Consider the following 9,992-nt stretch of genomic DNA (forward strand, 5'->3'; position numbering starts at 1 on the left):
AAGGGAGGTGATGGGCATGGAGGAGGGCACTTGTTGGGATGAGCACTGGGTGTTATATGGAGACCAACTTGACAATAAACTATATTTTAAATTTTTTTTAAAAGAAGTAATAGTTCTAGCAGAACCATAGGCAGACACATGAAAAAACTAAAGTGTCAATAGAGCAATTTTAGAAGTATTTATTCTGCAGGAAGACAGAGATGTGAGTTAGCACGTTATTGCCCAGACAACAAAGTATAAAATAAGATAACCACATAGAATCATGGGTTTCCTTTTGAAAGCCATTTTCACTGAACATGGCAATCTTTTAAGGAGTTCTTTGACAAGGCCCCCTTAGTCACATTTCACTTCCAAACTAGAATTTAAATAAAAATTTGGGGAAAAAAATAATTAAAAGAAAAAGCAAAACCAAAAAGTGTTTACTTCCAAGGACAGACTGGTATTAACAGAACAAGTGGGTTAACAATTGTGAATATTCACACAAGTCTCTTTTTTTGCTCAAGATAACAAGATTGATATCTCATAAAAAGTCTTTAGTTTGACACCGTATCAAGTTGGATTCTTTGGGCAGCTTTATGATACAGAGGACCATACTCCCTCTGTTGATTCAGAAGAGAAAGGACATTTCTTTCATCTCTTTTAAGACTCTTTTTAATAGTTATGAAAATTAGCAGTTTTTTTAAGGTTACAGGCTGCAATTGTGCTGGGTATCAGCGTAAGCAAAAAGAAGGCCTATGAAACTCTATTTTACTGGTAGAAATGATGTAGAAATGATTCAAATTTTTCTTCAAACCCAGCTAGGATTCTTATTATCTTGACTCTAAATTTTGGATCAGACCCCTTACGTGTATCTGTGTTGATTAGTCCCTGGCTGTCATTTCTTCCTCTTCTTTCTTTTGGGGTCAATTCTTTCATTTCGTCATTTTTTTTTTTTTAATTTCTGAGAGAGAGAGAGAGAGACAGCGTGAGCAGGGCAGGGTCAGAGAGAGAGGGAGACACAGAATCTGAAACAGGCTCCAGGCTCTGAGCTGTGAGCACAGAGCCCGACACGGGGCTCAAACCCACGAACCATGAGATCATGACCTAAGCTGAAGTCGGATGCTTAACTGATTGAGCCACCCAGGCGCCCCTCGTTTCATCATTTCGAAGGAAGAAAAGGAATTAATAAAGTAGAAAAATAACAATTAAAAACACAAAAAAAAAATCAAATAAAGGATGCTAGATCCCAGGTGTGTTTTGGTCTGGTTGTTGAAAGAAGCGTGATAGAATAGAGAAAAAAGGGAAAGAAAAGAAAAGGGAAAAAAAGGGGAAAAAAAAAACCAAAGGAAAACTATTGAAAATTTGAAAAAATGAATACAATAAAATGGAATAAAATGAAAGAATGAAAGTAAAATAGAATTTTAAAAACTTACACAAAAGTGAAAACTATAGTTGAAAAATTAAAGAAAAATCATTTTTATAAAGACGGACAATAAAAGTAAATTTTTTCCCTCTCTGTGGAGCTCCATGGCTCAAGTTGTGCAGATTGCTATGTTACTCCTCAGCTCTGTTTTCTAGGTGTGCAAGATGGTTTGGTGTTGATCTGGCTGCATTTCAGGGATGAGAGATGTAAAAGAAAAAACTTCCATCCTGTTCCAGATTTTTCTTAATAATACAACAACATAAGGCACATAGAACATCAGGCTTCCAAATGTTATTGGCAACGACACGTGCTAATTGTAGACAGTGTAGAAAATATAGAAAAAGTAAATAAAGAAAAAAATCATTTGTATTTCTTCTACCCAGAGACCTTCCTATTGATAGTTTGGTTAATCTTCTTCTTAGGTGTTCTTCCAACATAACAAGCTTGGGAACATAGACTGTGATTAATCTTATGTACTGGTAAAAAATATAAGATTAAATATGTATATTAAAAATATAAAGCTCTTGGGGCGCCTGGGTGGCTCAGTCGTTTAAGCGTCCGTCTTCAGCTCAGGTCATGATCTCGCAGTTTGTGGGTTCGAGCCCCACATCGGGATCTGTGCTGGCAGCTAGCTCAGAGCCTGGAGCTTGTTTCGGATTCTGTGTCTCCCTCTCTCTCTGACCCTCCCTGCTCAGGCTGTCTCTCTCTCTCCGGAATAAATTAAAAAAATTAAAAAAATATATAAAGCTCATGTATACACACACACACACACATATATATATATATATAATATGTGTGAGGCANACTCTTTCTTAGTCTCCTACTAAATACAACTAAAAATTCTGCACATTACATATAAAAATAAGACCTTTAAAACCTTTAAAAAGAAGGGGTGCCTGAGTGGCTCAGTCCATGAGGCGTCTGACTCTTGATTTCAGCTCAGTCATGATCCCACGGTGGTGGGATCGAGCCCTGTGTCAGGCTCCATGCTCTGTGAGCTCTGTGGGATTCTCTCTTTCTCCTCTCTTCTCTTCCCTCTCCCCTCTCTCTCTAAAATAAATAAATAAATGTAAAGAAGAAAGCAAACCAGTTAGGGATCTCAGAACCCAAGGAACAAATGATGGTAAGTTCCCTGGGTTTGCTTTTTGCTTAAAATGTTTTTTTTAATGTTTATGTATTTTTGAGAGAGACAGAGAGACAGAGTGTGAGCAGGGGAGGGACAGAGAGGGAAGGAGACTCAGAATCTGAAGCAGGCTCCAAGCTCTGAGCCACCAGCACAGAGCCTGATGCAGGGCTCGCACAAGATCATGACCTCAGGCGAAGTTGGGCACTTAACTGAGCCACCCAGGCGCCCTTCTTTTTGCTTTATATATGCCGGACTTGGAGCTGAAAAAGCCAGGAACCTGCAAAAGCAATGGCAGAGTACAGGGGGGAGGGAGGGGGGAGGGGAAGCCCCAGCAAAAGTCTGCTCTCTTTAGCTAAAGGACTGGGAAAGGAATAGTTTAACATGACAGAAAACATTTAGACAATAAATGTTCTACTTCAGCAACATCACAGGAAAAAACTACGGCCCCNTCACAAAAGCATTCCAGTGCCCAGAAGGCTTTAAAAAAAAAAAAAAGGAAAAACAATAGAGAAAATCAATGCAGTTAAGAAGAGAAAATTGATCTTTCTTGAAAAAATTAATACAATGGACAAAACTCTCGCAAGACTGACAAATTAAAGAAAAAAGAGAAAGAAGACATAAACTACCAGTATGTGGGGGAAGCAGAGGATATCACTATGGAAACTGCAGATATCAAAGAGAGAGTGAGGAAAAACTACAAATACCTTAATACATATAAATGTGACAACTTAGAGAAAATGGGCCAATTCCTTGAAAAGTCCACCCTATAATTATAAAGGAAATTGAATTCATAATTTGAGAACTCCCCCCAAGAAAATCTCGAGACCCAGATAGTTTTCTGGAGAATGCTGCCAAAAATTGAAAGAATTAACTTCAATCTTCACAATCTTTTTCAGAATATAGAAGAGGGAACACAATCGAATACATTTTAAGAAGTTAGTATTACCCGGATACCAAAGTCACACAAAGAATACATTTACTTTCAAGTGCCCATGGAACATATTCCAAGATAGACTATATCCTGGGCCAAACCAAATACAGGCTTCACACACACACACACAAACACACATCACAGACTAATATCTCTCATGAATATAATGCAACAATCCTTAACAAAATATTAGCAAATAGGCGCCCCTATTTGCTAATAGGCTGGCTCAGTCAGTAGAGCATGCAACTCTTGGTCTCAGGGTTATGAGCTGAAGCCCCACGAAGTCAGCCTCTGACTTCCACTAAGGTCATGATCTCACAGTTCCTGAGTTCAAGCCCCGCATCGGCCTCTGTGCTGACAGCCAGCTCAGAGCCTGGAGCCTGTTTCAGATTCTGTATCTCCCTCTCTCTCTCACCCTCCCCTGCTCACGCTGTCTCTCTCTCTCAGAAATAAATAAAACATTTTTTAAAAACTAAAAGAATAAAGTAGTTATAAGAATGTAGGTTAGAAGGTGTTTGATGAAATCTTAAGCCATCCTGTTGAAATAAACTATAATTTAAATGCTGACAAAGCTATGCTTTTCACAAAAATAAAAGAAGAGAAATAAGGAATATTTAATTCAAGTGGACCCAGTAGTACAGTAAACAAAGAGAGTACACTAGGGGGTTAAATATCTTAGATGATTTCAAATATATACATACTCCTTGGTATTTAAAAGTATAAAAGTATTAGAAATTAGAAAGGGGAATCTATTAAGACTAAAAATTATTGCAAAAAAAGAGAGATTATAGTGTACAAGAGAGAAGAGAAGAAACAAGAGAGAAGATTTGATCAAAATATCAGAAGCTAACGCTGCAATAGCTCAGTAGGCCTTCGATTAGTCTGATTAAGATAAACCAAAGTAGGGGCGCCTGGGTGGCTCAGTCGGTTAAGTGTCCAACTTCGGCTCGGGTCATGATCTCATGGTTTGTCCCTTCCAGCCTCATATCGGGCTCTGTGCTGACTGCTCTGGGCCTGGAGCTTGCTTCGGATTCTGTGTCTCCTTCTCTCTCTGCCCCTCCCCTGTTTGCACTTTGTTTCTCTCTCAAAAAAAAGAAGAAATGTTAAAAAAAAAATTTTAAATATGAAGATATCTCTAATATTTGACCATTAAACAACAATATTTTGTTTAATATCTGTGAAGAAAATGATGCCTACTAATCTTGGTCCTGTTGTTATAGAAAATTGAATTATCAGGAGTTGAGTTTATTTCTCTAATGAGGAAAATACCAATGATAAGCAAGATACTTTTCCTGAAAGCTTTAGGAATAGGAGGAATTAGATTCGACACAATATATAGATCAGGAATGATTTTGAAGAAGAAGGAAAAAAAAGGCTAGCTGGGAAGTCTATATAAGGAGAAACTAGACACTTAGAGCCCCTCTCCTATCCAAGGCGGGGGCGGTATTCCAGGAGACTAATTTTCCCCGAGCCTAGTTAAATGCTCAAGAGAAATTGAGCCCTCTAGCAAGTGCAGGCGTGTTCAGGTGAGTTGACTAGGTATGAGGTGGGCACCACTGGCACCTGGTATGCTCCCCAGATGCCCTTTTCCAGGGTGTCCTGGCCAACGTGCTTCAGTCAAGCCAGGAAGGACATCAAAAAACAGGAAGACACAAGATTCAGGAAAAAGGAGGTTTAGTACAAAACATAGGTGCTGGGAAGTCCCAGGACAACAGAACACGGGGGGCGTAGAGATCAAACAATCCAAATCAGTGCCAACGAACCGTGAATTCCAGGAGGGACTTTTTGCTGATGAAAAATAAATAAATAAGAAAAAGAAACTGAAAAACGTCTTGGTGCATTTACCCAGGTGGGAAATAGTATTAAGTTGCTTCAGAATGTTTTTCAAAACTTTGGGAATAGCTAATAATAGGCACACAGAAAACTAACCAAGTGACAAAAATGAAGCAGTTATTATCTCTAGAGAGGAACAGATTGTTCGGGAAAGGACATGTAATCAGTGAACACTGTGTGTCTCAGTAATGAACAGCAGCCGCGAAATGCTGATAAAGCTGTAATGGACCAGTGGGTAAGGAAAGAGGGAAGTTAGTAGCGAGGGTATGATAAGAGCAATCTTCATACTCATTGGAACGAGTTCAAATGGATAATATCTAATACTGAAAAAAATCAAGAAATAGCAGCATATGACATATGGAAGTAAATTAACAGAAGACCCAGTTAAAATTGTTGAAAATTACTATTATTTTATTGCCTCCAGGGAATAGGGCTGAGGGGGGTAAGGAAAGGGCCAATAAATAGCTATCTTCTTACATGCCTTGCATTCTATTATTCCATTTAAGTTGTGTGTGTGCTCTGGGGGCACCTGGGTGGCTCAGTCGGTCAACTGTCCGACTTCAGCTCAGGTCATGATCTCATGGTTCGTAGGTTCAAGCCCCATGTCGGGCTCTGTCTGACAGCTAGCTCAGAGCCTGGAGACTGCTTCAGATTCTCTCTCTCTCTCTCTCTCTCTCTCTCTCTTTCTGACCCTCTCCTGCTCACACTGTCTCTCTCTCTCTCAGAAACAAGTAAAACATTAAAAAAAATTTTTTTAAAAAGAACAAATTGTGCGTGTGTTCCTTTAGCAGAAACTTTTAAAAATCATTTAAAAATGAAGGAAAGAAAAATAGAAAATAAATAAAAATGAAAAAAACATTGTCTTCACACATACATTTAAAGATATTTACCTGCAAAAAAAAATCACATAGACCACACCACTGTGCAGTGAAAGTGGAAAATAACAACAAAGGAGAGAAGGCTTATTCCTCTTGAAAAGAAAACCAACAAAGAAAAGAAAAACTTCTATATCAACCTTGAGTTAAGAAGGGAGTAAAACTAAAGTTATAGATTATTTAGAAATAAGTAACAATGACAGGAATATATGGTTGTGGCCAAGATAACAATAAGAGGAAAAGTTATAGCCTTTGTGAATTTGTGTAAAACCATAAGCTTAGGCGCACCTGGGTGGCTCAGTATGTTAAACATCCGACTTCGGCTCAGGTCATGATCTCATTTGTGAGTCGGAGCTCTGTATTGAGCTCTCTGCAGTCAGCACAGGGTTGAAATCCTGCTTGAAATCCTCCTGCCCCCCTCTCTCTCTGCCCCTGTACTGCACTCTCTCTTTCTCTCTTAAAAATAAATAAACATTTTTAAAAAAGAAAAGTTTAGAAATAAATAAATAGTGCGGTAAATCTAAAGTAGAGGGAGGCAATAATGCATTAGGAAACAAAAGGCAAAGACCTGATCAATAAGGCAAGATCAATAAGACAGGACTAAGAAAACAGACAAACCTCCGGCAAGTCTGATTAAAGCGGATGAGTGGTCAAGGTGGTTGCCTCTCCAGGAGTCATTCCACCTTGGAATGTTTAAGGAAGTTATGGTGGCCAATTTCATCCCCTTCTGAATGATTGGTTTAGCAATGGGCACGTTACCCAGTCCTGACCTATACGACACGGCAAGATTACTGGAGGAAGGTTCGACACTCTTAAGAGAGAGACACGTAGAAGAGGTCGTTAGTCCCTTTCTTTCTCTGTATTTTTGAGTCTGATGCTCGGAGCTGCTAGAATCATCTTGCTGCTGGCCCAAGGTCCGTGACCAGAGAATTGAGGAAAATTGGACCCAGAGTCCTGATGTACTACAGACATCCTGTCTCTCGACTTTTTGTTATGTGAGATAATACATTTCCTCACTGTTTAAGCCAACTCGCATCATGCTTTCCTGTTATTTCCAGCTGAAATCATCTTACTGATAAAAGAAAGAATGTTCAAAAGCTAGGTATGAGAGGGGGGACAATTTATGTGGACAGACACATAAGGTATTACCAAAAAATAGAAGAAAATGTGGCGTACCGCTGCATACCAGCAAAATGGATGATTTTTCAAACTTGACTCCAAGAGAGATAGAAAAGCCTGATGAGACCAATAATGACGGGAAACAAAAGTTTGTCAAAGATGTACCCCAAAAAAGGTATCAAGCCAATATGATATTATAGGAGAAGTCTATCAAACCTAAATTGTCTATTCTCAGGGGACGTTGACTGACCTTAGAAAGTACAAGAAACAGGGCACATTGGAGGATGTAGGAAGCTGGTCTCATCCAGGCAGTGCCACTGCGATGAATGAACTTCACCTGCCTTCCCTCATGGTCTAATCTGCTCCAGATTAAAAATGTCTCAATTGATCAAACATTGAAAGGAAGAAAAAAATGTTTTAATTGTTTATTTATTTTTGAGAGAGAGAGAGAGCAAGAGTGAGCACAAGTGGGGAAGGGGCAGAGAAAGGGGGAGAGAGAGAATCCCTAGCAGGCTGCAGGCTCTGAGCTGTCAACACAGAGTCCAATGTGGGGCACAAACCTACAAACCACGAGATCATGACTTGAGTGGAAGTTGGATGCTTAGCCGACTGAGCCAGCCGGGCGACCTTAATGTCCAGATTGAAATTCTGGGAAGACAGCACTTGTCCGATCAGCTGGGGTGCACGCTCTCCTCTGGGATCAGAGATGCAGTGAGCCCACCTACCCACATGGACTGACAGGGGCAGCAGAATCTTGCCAAAGCAAAATCAGTCTTTGTTACGAAAATCAGGGAAGATTCATGCCAGGAAGGGAACAGTACCATAGTCCATTATAATCAGATTGGCAGATTGGCACAAATGTAAAATTTTAAGTGCCCAATATGGACAGGGGTGTCAAGAATTGGGCACTCTAAAATATTCCAGGGGGACAGGGAAGCTGCTACATCTAGGACTTTATCCTTCAGAAAGAGTCACACGTGTTCATAGCAGCACACTCAACAATAGCTAAAACATGGAAAGAGCCTAAGTGTCCATCAACGGACGAATGGATCAAGAAGATGTGGTTTATCTATACGATGGAATACTACATGGCAATGAGAAAGAATGAAATCTGGCCATGGGTAGTAACGTGGATGGACCTTGAGGGTGTTATGCTGAGCGAAATAAGTCAGGCAGAGAAGGACAAATATCATATGTTTGCACGTTTAGGAGGATTAGGAGGAACTTAACGGAGGACCATGGGGGAGAAGAAGGGCAGAAATGGTGGGGGAAAGGGAGAGAGGCAAACCATGAGAGACTCTTGAATGCTGAGAACAAACTGAGGACTGATGGATGTGGGAGGGGAGAGGGGAGATGGGCATGGAGGAGGGCACTTGTGGGGATGAGCACTGGGTGTTATATGGAAACCAATTTGACAATAAACTATTTGAAAAAATAAATAAATAAATACAATTTTAATGTGGGGAAAAAAAAGAAAGAAAGAGTCACATGTGCACTCAAAAATATCACCCCAAAATTTATTGGTTTATTGCAGCACTGTGTGTAACAATGAAAAATTGGTAACATTTAAAGTGTTGGTGCACTGCGGAACACCATATAATCCTCAAAAAGAAAAAAGTTCCATGGAAAGAACCCTATAATACACCGTCAATCAAAATAAACCAACTGCATTAGGAAATGTAAAATATGGCCCCACTTATGGTCTTTAAAAAACTGTAAATATGTGTCAGATGCATACCAAAAAATTCAGAAATACACACCACATGTTCAATAGCAGTTACCCACAGAAAGGGGAACAAGGCAAGGGGGTCGTGAAAGGGAGCATTTGCTTTTACTCTATATATTCCTGTATGGTTTGAACTACATGCTTACAGTGAGCATGAATTTCTGTCCATGTGTGTTTATGAAAGCATGTGAAAATATGATGTGATCCAATTTTTAAAAATAGATATACCTATTGCTACAGACGAGAACGTGGATTGGCACTCTTCAAATGTGGGCATTGACTATTTCCGGTTAGTAGGCATACAGGTGATCTCTTTTGCTTATCTGTATTTTAATTTTATAAAAAAAAAGTGTAGTAAAATAAGCTACATAGAAATTTTTATTTCCTTTTGGAAGTAAGTGGCTATCATGAAATTTATAGATATACATTATTCCCGTAAAAATGAACAGGAAGAAGAAATGTGAACAGGAAGCAGAAATATGAATGGCTAATATTCTGACTCTGTAAATTCTAAAGCACCTTGTTTGGCATAAGGTAAGCCCTCAATAACCTAGTAATAGCATTACTATTCCTTATTATTATTACACTATGTGAGTGTGAAATCTGACTGTGGGACTATAAAATGTATCATAGAAAGCTCTGGAAACTATAAAGAAAAGGGAACAGCCAAATCCTGAGCGCAAGGATGCTTACTGTTCAAGAAGGTTGTGTTAGCGTCCCAGGAAAGTGAGGCCACTCCAAGGGCATCCACCAAACCCTCAGGGAAACTGTCAGTCACGTTCTAACCTGCCGGGATAGCTTCTCTAAGAAGGTCACATCCTGCTGGTAAATATAGGAGAAGATTGGGGCAGGAAGAGTCAGCAATCTCCCCTGAGGACTCATCTGAAGCTTGGCTTCCTGAGAACAAAGTTGCAAAACAAAGTGATTGTTTTCTTTGCCAGAGGAAAAGGAAGAAGACATGGAAATCAGAAGACGGGTTT

The sequence above is a fragment of the Crocuta crocuta genome, unplaced genomic scaffold (assembly GCF_008692635.1).
Source record: "Crocuta crocuta isolate KB4526 unplaced genomic scaffold, BGI_CrCroc_1.0 scaffold133, whole genome shotgun sequence".
NCBI classification, from domain to species: Eukaryota; Metazoa; Chordata; class Mammalia; order Carnivora; family Hyaenidae; genus Crocuta; species Crocuta crocuta.